This window comes from Neophocaena asiaeorientalis, unplaced genomic scaffold (assembly GCF_003031525.2).
Source record: "Neophocaena asiaeorientalis asiaeorientalis breed wild unplaced genomic scaffold, Neophocaena_asiaeorientalis_V1.1 scaffold1188, whole genome shotgun sequence".
NCBI lineage: Eukaryota > Metazoa > Chordata > Mammalia > Artiodactyla > Phocoenidae > Neophocaena > Neophocaena asiaeorientalis.
This window is the reverse complement of record NW_020175311.1, coordinates 62,595-71,150: the sequence shown is the minus strand read 5'-3', so window position 1 is coordinate 71,150 and position 8,556 is coordinate 62,595. Positions and strand designations below refer to the sequence as shown.

Genomic DNA, 8,556 nt, shown 5'->3' with positions numbered 1-8,556 from the left:
AGATTCTGTATTGAAAAAGAACTACAATGAAGCATGAAAGAATTTACTTTTATTTCTAATTTCAGTGAATGTAGTCTGTTAATGTCAGCAAGACAAGAGATGTTACGAATAGGCTGAGCCTCATTTTCATTTGTTAGGTCATATATCCAAGTTTAATTTGAGGGTCCCTATCTAGTTGCACCTTAACTCACCCCTGGCTTCCCCAGAGATGGTTATGACTGTTCTGCCTACAATGGGGGGCCTACAGAGGGCCTTGCTTGCTTAGTCCTCTGATAAACATGAGATAAAATAAAGTCTTAGGAAAGGAAACCCTCCTACACTGTTGGTAGGAATGTCAATTGGTACAGCCACTATGGAAAACAGTATAGAGGTTCCTCAAAAAACTAAAAATAGAGTTGCCACATGATCCAGCAATCCCACTCCTGGGCACATATGCAGAGAAAACTCTAATTTGAAAAGATACATGCACCCCAATGTTCATACCAGCACTACTTAACAATAGCCAAGAAATGGAAGCAACCTAAATGTCCATTGACAGATGAATGGATAAAGATGTGGGGTATATATACACAATGGAATACTACTCAGCCATAAAAAAGAATGAAATAATGCCATTTGCAGCAACATGGATGGAACTAGAGATTATCATACTAAGTGAAGTCAGACAGAGAAAGACAAATATATGATATGAGCTGTATGTGGAATCTAAAAAAATGATACAAATGAACTTACAAAACAGAGAGAGACTCAAAGACACAGAAAACAAACTTATGGTTACCAAAGGGAAAGGGGGTGGGGGAGGGATAAATTAGGAATTTGGGATTAGCAGATACAAACTATTAGATATAAAATGGATAAACAACAAGGTCCTACTGTATAGCACAGGGAACTATATTCAATATCTTGTAATAAGCCATAATGGAAAATAATATGAAAATGAATATATATCTATATATATATCTGAATCACTTTGCTGTATACCAAACTAACACAACATTGTGAATCAACTATATTTCAGTTAAAAAAAAAAGCCTTAGGGAGGGTTGCCTGAAGCAAAGCCTGAGACTGAGGTGCAGGGAGGGGGGTTCTTCATGTGATTTATCAGGGGAGTGCTCTCAAGTGCAGGGGAGTGAAGGAAGCAGGATACAGCAGGGAGAAAAAACTTAAGCCAGCTGGAAACCAGCTTCAACCTGACCCCACAAGGAGTGCTGGGATAGATTTTGCACCACAAAATTGGTCTACCTTGAGGCAAAGTCTGGCATTATGTACTCTCATCATTAGTCATTGACTGCAGGTTGCAGGGGTGTGTGGGGAGTAGAAGTCTTGTAGAGTACTGAAGCTCTTATTCTGCAGAGTACAATTATCCAGAAAAGGAAGCGGGTGTAGTTAGCTGCTAACACCCACAGCTTCTGGGGGTGCATCCATCTGCCTTGCAAAGGGGGCCTGAACTGGGCACCAGCAGTGTGTGTACACTATAGAAACACTGTCATATGTGTATCAGGACCCCAGATCAGCCCTTAAGAAACATATAACTGAAAAATACCACAGAAAGTACTGCAGAACTTGAACACAAACTATGTATGACACTTTCTAAAATTATGTTATGAGAAAAACTGGGATGAGATGATGGGAACACATCTCCCTTTCTAACATTCAATTTAGGAATATCCTCTCCCCTTACCTACTCTCTTTGCTAAGCAATAGCAGCTGGTGGTGGCTTCTGTGATCAGGGCAAGATGCCCAGCAGTGAAAGAACAGGGTTGGTTGGGAGAATTTAAAGCAGATGAAGTCTCTGGAATGGGGATATGTGGTTTAGGGTGAAAGGAGCTGTAAAGGCAGGGTCTCTTGTTTGTGTCTGAGATCTGCACCCAACCTCTCTGCTTTATTTCTACTGGCCCTAGAGACAACCTTGTCTGCTTGTTTTCCCTCTGTCAACACTTTTGCTTTGCACCAGGCCTCTGGAACTGGACTTCTCTCAGCCTTACCCTTATGCTGATATTTTCTAATAGTTTGACACTAGAAATAATGGAGGAAATTAAGTTAAAAGCTTTCTCATGCTATCTCTTTTTCTTTTTAAACTTAGCCACTTAAAAAAATTTATTGTAGTTGACCCACTTTAAGTAGAAAACCAAGCCCAGACACGTGTACTATTGTTGGGTGTTGTGAAGAGAAAAAGGCAAGTTGATTCTTCTGCAATTCAAGCCCAGAGGCTTTCCTGGGTGTGCAGGGTAATGTGTTCTGAAGTGCCATAAAGGAGTAAAGGTCAGGGAGCTACAAAAGTAGTACAGGAGTGGGGACAAAGCAGTAGTTGGTTTACCTTCAGCAAATTTAGGGACTTACCTTCTTCTCCTTCACCAGTCCCTTTATCATCACCAGTATTTCTCCTGAAAAAAACCATTGTGGACGGCCTGAGAATAAGTTGGGAGGTGGGAGTGGGTAGGTGTGGAGAAAGAGTAACAAGACCCTGGGTACTGTAGGCTCTGAGGGAAAGGAGGGTATTCCTTTTTTGCTTTTATCTGGGAAAGAGGAGATTTCCCTGTGCTCTTGGGCTGAGGTAGAAATACCTTATTCTACCTGCTGCTGATGTAGAAATTACTACCACTTTATCTGGAGTCAGAATAGTATATTAAAGAGTCTCTTGGTGATGTCTTAAAACAAGCAAAATCTTTTATAATATCCAAGTTTTAGAGACTGATGGGGTGAGTTGCGGGTCCTGCACCTTTTATCTCCGGTGGCCCTGGGCAGTAATGGGGCCTGTGGGGCACAATAGGGCACAATAATTGAGCTCACTCTGACTTGCTATTTTAGTCATCTTTGCTGTCAGCCTTCAAAGGAGAGACCCTTGCTTTATTGCCTGCTGTCCCTTCTGTCTCTGAAGAGAACCTAGCCTTCCTGACCTGCATGGATATTGAGGCAACTCTTAGGGAAAAGAAGAACACTCAAAAACAATTTATGGCCATTTTCTCAGTGATATTTGAGAAGGGCCAAGACATCTCTGAGTTTAAGTCTTGGCTCTATTTGTTATTAGCTCTGTGACTGTGGGCAAGTTATTGAGTTATCTGCTATCTCACTGGCCTGAATTTTCTCTCTTGTTTTTTTTTAAGATATATGAACCCTTATGCTCCTTTTTAAAAAATTAATTAATTTATTTTTGGCTGTGTTGAGTCCTTGTTGCTGCACATGGGCTTTCTTTAGCTGCAGCAAGCGGGGGCTACTCTTCATTGCAATGCACTGGCTTCTCATTGCAGTGGCTTCTCTTGTTGTGGAGCACGGGCTCTAGGTGCACAGGCTTCAGTAGTTGTGGCACACGGGCTCAGTAGGTGCGGCACGCAGGCTCTGTAGTTGTGGCGCACGGGCTTAGTTATTCCGCGGCATGTGGGATCTTCCCAGACCAGGGCTCGAAACCGTGTCCCCTGCATTGGCAGGTGGATTCTTAACCACTGCGTCACCAGGGAAGCTCCTGGCCTGAATTTTCTTAGCTGCTTAGAAAAACAAAGAGGAGAGAGAAGGATAGTACTTACAACTACCGCCAATGATCATGAGGATTAAACAACAACAACAAAAATGGGTGTAAAGCACTTAACATAGTACCTGGTCCACAGACGCTCAAACGTTAACCATGATTGCTGTTTACTATTTATCAGCGAGAAGGTCTTAGCTGAGAAGACATATCCATTAGCGTCAATAATTATAATTTCTATTTCAATATACCGCTTAACTCTGTGCTAGGCAATGTTTTAGGTGCTGCTTGCATGTGACTTTTAAAATTCTCACTACAACCTACTATCATATCCATTCTACAGATGAGGAAGCCAAGGAATAGCGTGCTTAAATCCCTTGCCCAAGATTCCACGGTTGCATAGTGGTAGAATGGAGATTCAAACCCAGAAAGTCAGGTTTACAAAGCCTGTGCCCTTAACCATTGAGGTATGCAGTTAAATAATCAGTCAAGAACCAAAAAGAGATGGGGAATGGAGGGTAGAAAAGGCACAGGTTCAAGGTGAACAGTTAGAAACAGGAAATTGAGAGTTTCGGTAGGTCCGGAAGCTTAAACGCATCATTATAAACCGTTCACGTTGTCAACAAGTTAAGCTCCTATTTAAAAATGAGTTAGTAAGTTTACAAGTCAACTTACAAGCAAGTTGAGAAAATCTTCAATAGATAACTATAACTAAGGGACAGGCCCGGTCTTTTATGTATTTTACCAATTAAGTGTCCGGGATCTCCACGAAGCAATCTGCGTGCCAGGGGGCGTCGATGGGCCAATGAACATAGACGTGAAGGGGTTAATACCGGAGTTTGGGGGTGGACCGAGCGGAGGCGAAGAGGATTGTGGGAGCTCCGTTGTACGTTGCCCCAGGGCGCCTGGGAAATATCCAGTGCGCGTCTCTATTATGACCGACCCTAGGTAAGGGCCATCGGCAGGCTGGTCTGGCCACTGCCGGCGCAGCTGCTCTCGGAGGCCGTCGGCCGCCACCGGGAGGGCGGACGAGGCGGAGGTTTGTAGCACTTGTTTTGGGCTGAAGGCGTAGTCATGTCCTGCCTCCAGCCGCGCTGGGACAGGGGAACGGAAGTGAGAGGAGGTGAGGAGACGGGGGAACTGACAGAGTGACGGACACGGCGGCGAAAATTGAGGGCGTGGGTGTCGGAAGGGGGCGTGTAAATATGTTACGTAGGTGATGAGTTGTGTGAATCTTTTGGGATGGGAGAGGTGGCGAATAGACGAATGGAGGGTAAAATCAGCAGGGTGAAAACGTGTTGTTGGCGGGACACCAGCACATATGAATCGTACCTATATAGGATGATTTTGGAGTGATTTTATTGGGCTCCTGGTTTCAGATTCTACTTTTGATGGCTTGACTCCCTTTAACAAATTACCAAGTACTTTGCTCTGTGCTGGGTACTGTACTAGAAGTTCTGTATGAGGAAAGGAATTAGCCTTTATCCTCAACACTTACAGCCTGTCAGTTACTATATGCATTTGGAGACAGGCAATTACAATACAAGGAGATAGAGATACCCCAAGTGTTTTGATAACCTACTGGGTGCCACAGACTCTCCTGAGGTTGCCATCTGGGATGATCTTTGATGTGGTGATTTGACATACATTTTAAAGATAAAATAAGCAGGGCAAAACTATGTGCAATTTCTCCAAGCGTGTTCCCTCCCTGTTTAGCTCAGGTGCAGCTACCTGGAGGACTGAGTAGCACTTAAGGCCCAAACTCATTTATTCCTGGTGAGAGCATTTGTCCATCACAGTGGCACTTCCAGGACCCCTGCTGGAGAGTCACTCTTAACTTGAGATCAAGGCCTCCCCTTGCACGCATAGCCTGCAAGCTCTGGGTAGGACCAGAGTGCAGAACTCAAGGGCTCTCTGCCTTAACCATATGAAACACTTCTGTGCCAGCTCTTTGGTTTTCTAGCATACTCAGTTCATAGCAGGGAATTGTGAATTTACCTGGAATCCTAAGCAATCTTTTTAAAAGTTTGAATCATCAAACCTGCTGCTTTGTTTACCAGAAAAAAAACAGTATAGCAGACAGCCCAAGTCAATGGTTCTCAAACTTTCCTGTGCATCAGAATCAGCTGGGGGGCTTGTTAAAACACAGATTACTGGATTCCACCACAGAGTTGCTGATTCAGTGGGTCTGGGTTAGGCCCCCAATTTTACATTTCTAGCAAGTTGCCAGGAGATGCTGATACTGCTGGTTCCGGGACCACACTTGGAGAAGTACTGGTCTCAACAGAACTGAGATTAGTAAACCAGAAAGGACATCTCTAGGGAAGACTGGACACAGTTCTAAAGGTTAGACAAGTCTGAAATAAGTCATGGTAGATATGAAATAAAACGGATGTGTTTTTGTTGTTCATCTGTATGTTTTGAATGGAAGAGCAAAGATGAATCTTCCTGAACTAAACAAGGTTTGCATCAGCTTTTTCTTCACTCATGGGGTTCAGAGTTCCTTAAACTGTTTAAAAAACAAAGTAGTTATTTCCTTTTCAGATCCCTTTCTGAGTTATATTCAAGTAGCTAGTTATTTACAGAACTCACACCCCTGCTTGTGTCATCACCCCCCCCCCAAATGAGGTGTTCTAACTTCTGGTAATAAATTATGTTTGAAGTTAAAACATGAAAAGACAGTTGGGACAATCTAATCAACACAAAGATTTGTATAAGCAGCCAGAATTGAGATGTTGTGATAAGTAGTTTTATTTATTTTTCCACCCTCAATGAAACCCCTTCCTCTTCAGAAGAAATAATCAGTTTATTCACTGTAAAGCACAGAAGATACCAGAATTCTTACTGTGCCAGAGATTAACTTGAAACCTTCCTTGACAGACTGACCTAAACAGCCTACTGGAGGGTGGCAGTCCCCAGTTCTACCTACCCTCCATACCCTCCCATGAGCCTGAAAAAGGCCAGGACAGATTTTTAGAAATGTCACTCATTCTAGACCTGTCAGTGTTGGATCCCAAATTTCCCCACAGGCCAGTTACAAAACCAAACCAAGCCCCAAAACCAAACATGCAGACCCACATAAAACACACAAAAAAGTCCAAATAAACTGGCCTTGGTCTATTGTGAGCCTTTTCAGGGGCCAGCAAGATGCTAGGATGACCGTACCCTGGATGTTTCAGAAATCTAAGGGTCTGTCATATCCACATTGCAAGGGAGTCAGCAGGACACTGTAGGGGAAGAAAAAGTTTTCCTTGACTCTTTTAGGGTCCCTGGCTGGGTCTGAAAATTAAACTGACAAAGACAGATTAACAAGAGAGAAGCATACAAATGTATTTAATGTAAGTTTTCCATGACACAGGAGCCGGCATAGGGAAATGAAGACCCAGAGAAACAGAGCTGAGTATTTTATGCTAGGTTTGACGAAGATTGGGAAGTCATGGAGAAATATGACAAATTAAGGAGTATGAGGGAAGTGTAGTAAACTGGGGGAGACTTAACAAGTCCTGTTTGTTAGGATTTTTCTCTACCTCCCTTTGTATTTGGAGATAAAGATTCTCCTTTCCTCTGGATATAGGGAGGGAACCTCTCACATGAGGGTTTTATGACCTGTCTCAGGGGAGAAGAGGGGCAAGAGGTCAAGTGTCCTTCTTGTTTCTGCCATTTACTCAAATTCCTTCAGCTTTAAAATATTCAGTGTGCTACGGTGCCATATTTTGGGGTAGCGTGTTCTGAATCTTGTCGGCAATCACACACACGACTCTTGAATATCAATTAAATTTCACTTATGGTTGGTGAGCCTTTCAGTTATACTTGTGCACTGACTCCTCCCCTCCTCACCAGTCCTCATCTCTGCCTAATTCGCACTTAGTCTTACAGACAGTATAATTTTCTATGAAATATGAGGAGATAAAAAGGAATAAAATAAACCTATTATTTTGAACTATGTATCATTGTGTCCTAAGTGATTCCTAAGTAGGAATGATTTAATTTTGTTGCTTGAACACTCAATAGCTTATGGACCCTGTGAGCAGACAGATGGATGCTGAAGAGAATTTGGGGCCATCTGTGTCAGAGCAGCAAACACATGATTACTCCAGAATTCAGATTCAGACAGGATTGTTTGCAGTCCTGAATCTGTTTCAGCAGATTCAGACTTCTTGCTTGTTACAGCTGATTCCCTAAACAACTTTAAATCAGTGTGTATCTCTCACCTGGAGTGGAGTGGGGTTTTAGGTCTGGCACTTAACCACAAGGCTATGGATGTCATTGTTTTGTTTGGAATGGTTTTTCTGAGGATGAGAGTTCTTACATCAAGTGAGTGAGAACTATAAAGTAGAGGGGAGAAGGGTAATTATCATAATTAATATCATGTTTCTTTGCAAAATAAGATTAGATAAAAGTGAAGAACTCACTAGGAGGAAGAAGAGGCAGAAGTATATTCTAGAATCTGGAATCTGCAACTGATGAGCCAGTTACTGGGTGTATAACTTATTGCTTTTCCCACAATAGAGGCCTAAACACCCATGTGCCTGCAGCCAGGTTCCCCTTAGGTCCTGTGATCTGTTGGGGACAGGGTAGCTATTGCCGCTATTTATCATAAATTTTCTGCACTTGATAAGGCGATGAAGAAACCCTGATAACCTAATCTCGTCTAAATATGTATTTTTTAAAACTATGGAAGCATTTTAATAGCCTCTGGAGATCCAAGGGATTCATATAATTGTCTTCCAAAACTGCATGTAAAAGAGCCAAATCCAAAGTCTTACTGAAAGCTGGAGTTCAGGAGATCAGAAATGGCCTTGCCAGAAATGTGTTTTCTAATTTCAAGGTCCTTAGAGGAGTTCCAGTGCCCTGCAGCCAAAGTCCACCAGGAACATATCTATGGTTTAACAAGTTGGGTTGATTAGTTAGTGAGTTGAGGGAGAATGCACACCACGGGGAACTGGTGAAACGTCTCAGAGGGTGTTAGAAAGGACTTATTATAGGATTTGGACTTGTGTTAGCTGATTTGGGGGAGGATTTAAAGAAGTGAGGCTTTGCTCTGGATTGGATTCTGTTAGGAAGTAACAGACTGTACATAGGGGTAATTCCATGAT

The 8,556-nt window shown here is 42.7% G+C and overlaps 2 long non-coding RNA genes across 3 annotated transcripts in view; one reads left to right on the top strand and one right to left on the bottom strand.

Annotated features, from left to right (window-relative positions):
* Positions 1 to 3,435: 3,435 nt before the first annotated feature.
* On the bottom strand, positions 3,436 to 4,301 carry LOC112413501 (uncharacterized). The gene is made up of 3 exons (XR_003005983.1): positions 4,206 to 4,301; positions 3,592 to 3,658; positions 3,436 to 3,479 (listed from the first exon to the last, which is right to left on the bottom strand). It is a non-coding gene; the product is annotated as an uncharacterized LOC112413501 (long non-coding RNA).
* A 38-nt stretch (positions 4,302 to 4,339) lies between these two features.
* The window catches only part of LOC112413502 (uncharacterized), a 20,430-nt gene continuing 16,213 nt past the window's right edge, over positions 4,340 to 8,556 (top strand). Inside the window, exon 1 of one of the 2 annotated variants that reach the window (XR_003005984.1) lies at positions 4,340 to 4,408. This is a non-coding gene — a long non-coding RNA (uncharacterized LOC112413502). Of the gene's footprint in view, positions 4,500 to 8,556 lie in introns of both variants that reach the window. The other variant, XR_003005985.1, reaches the window with a different exon arrangement.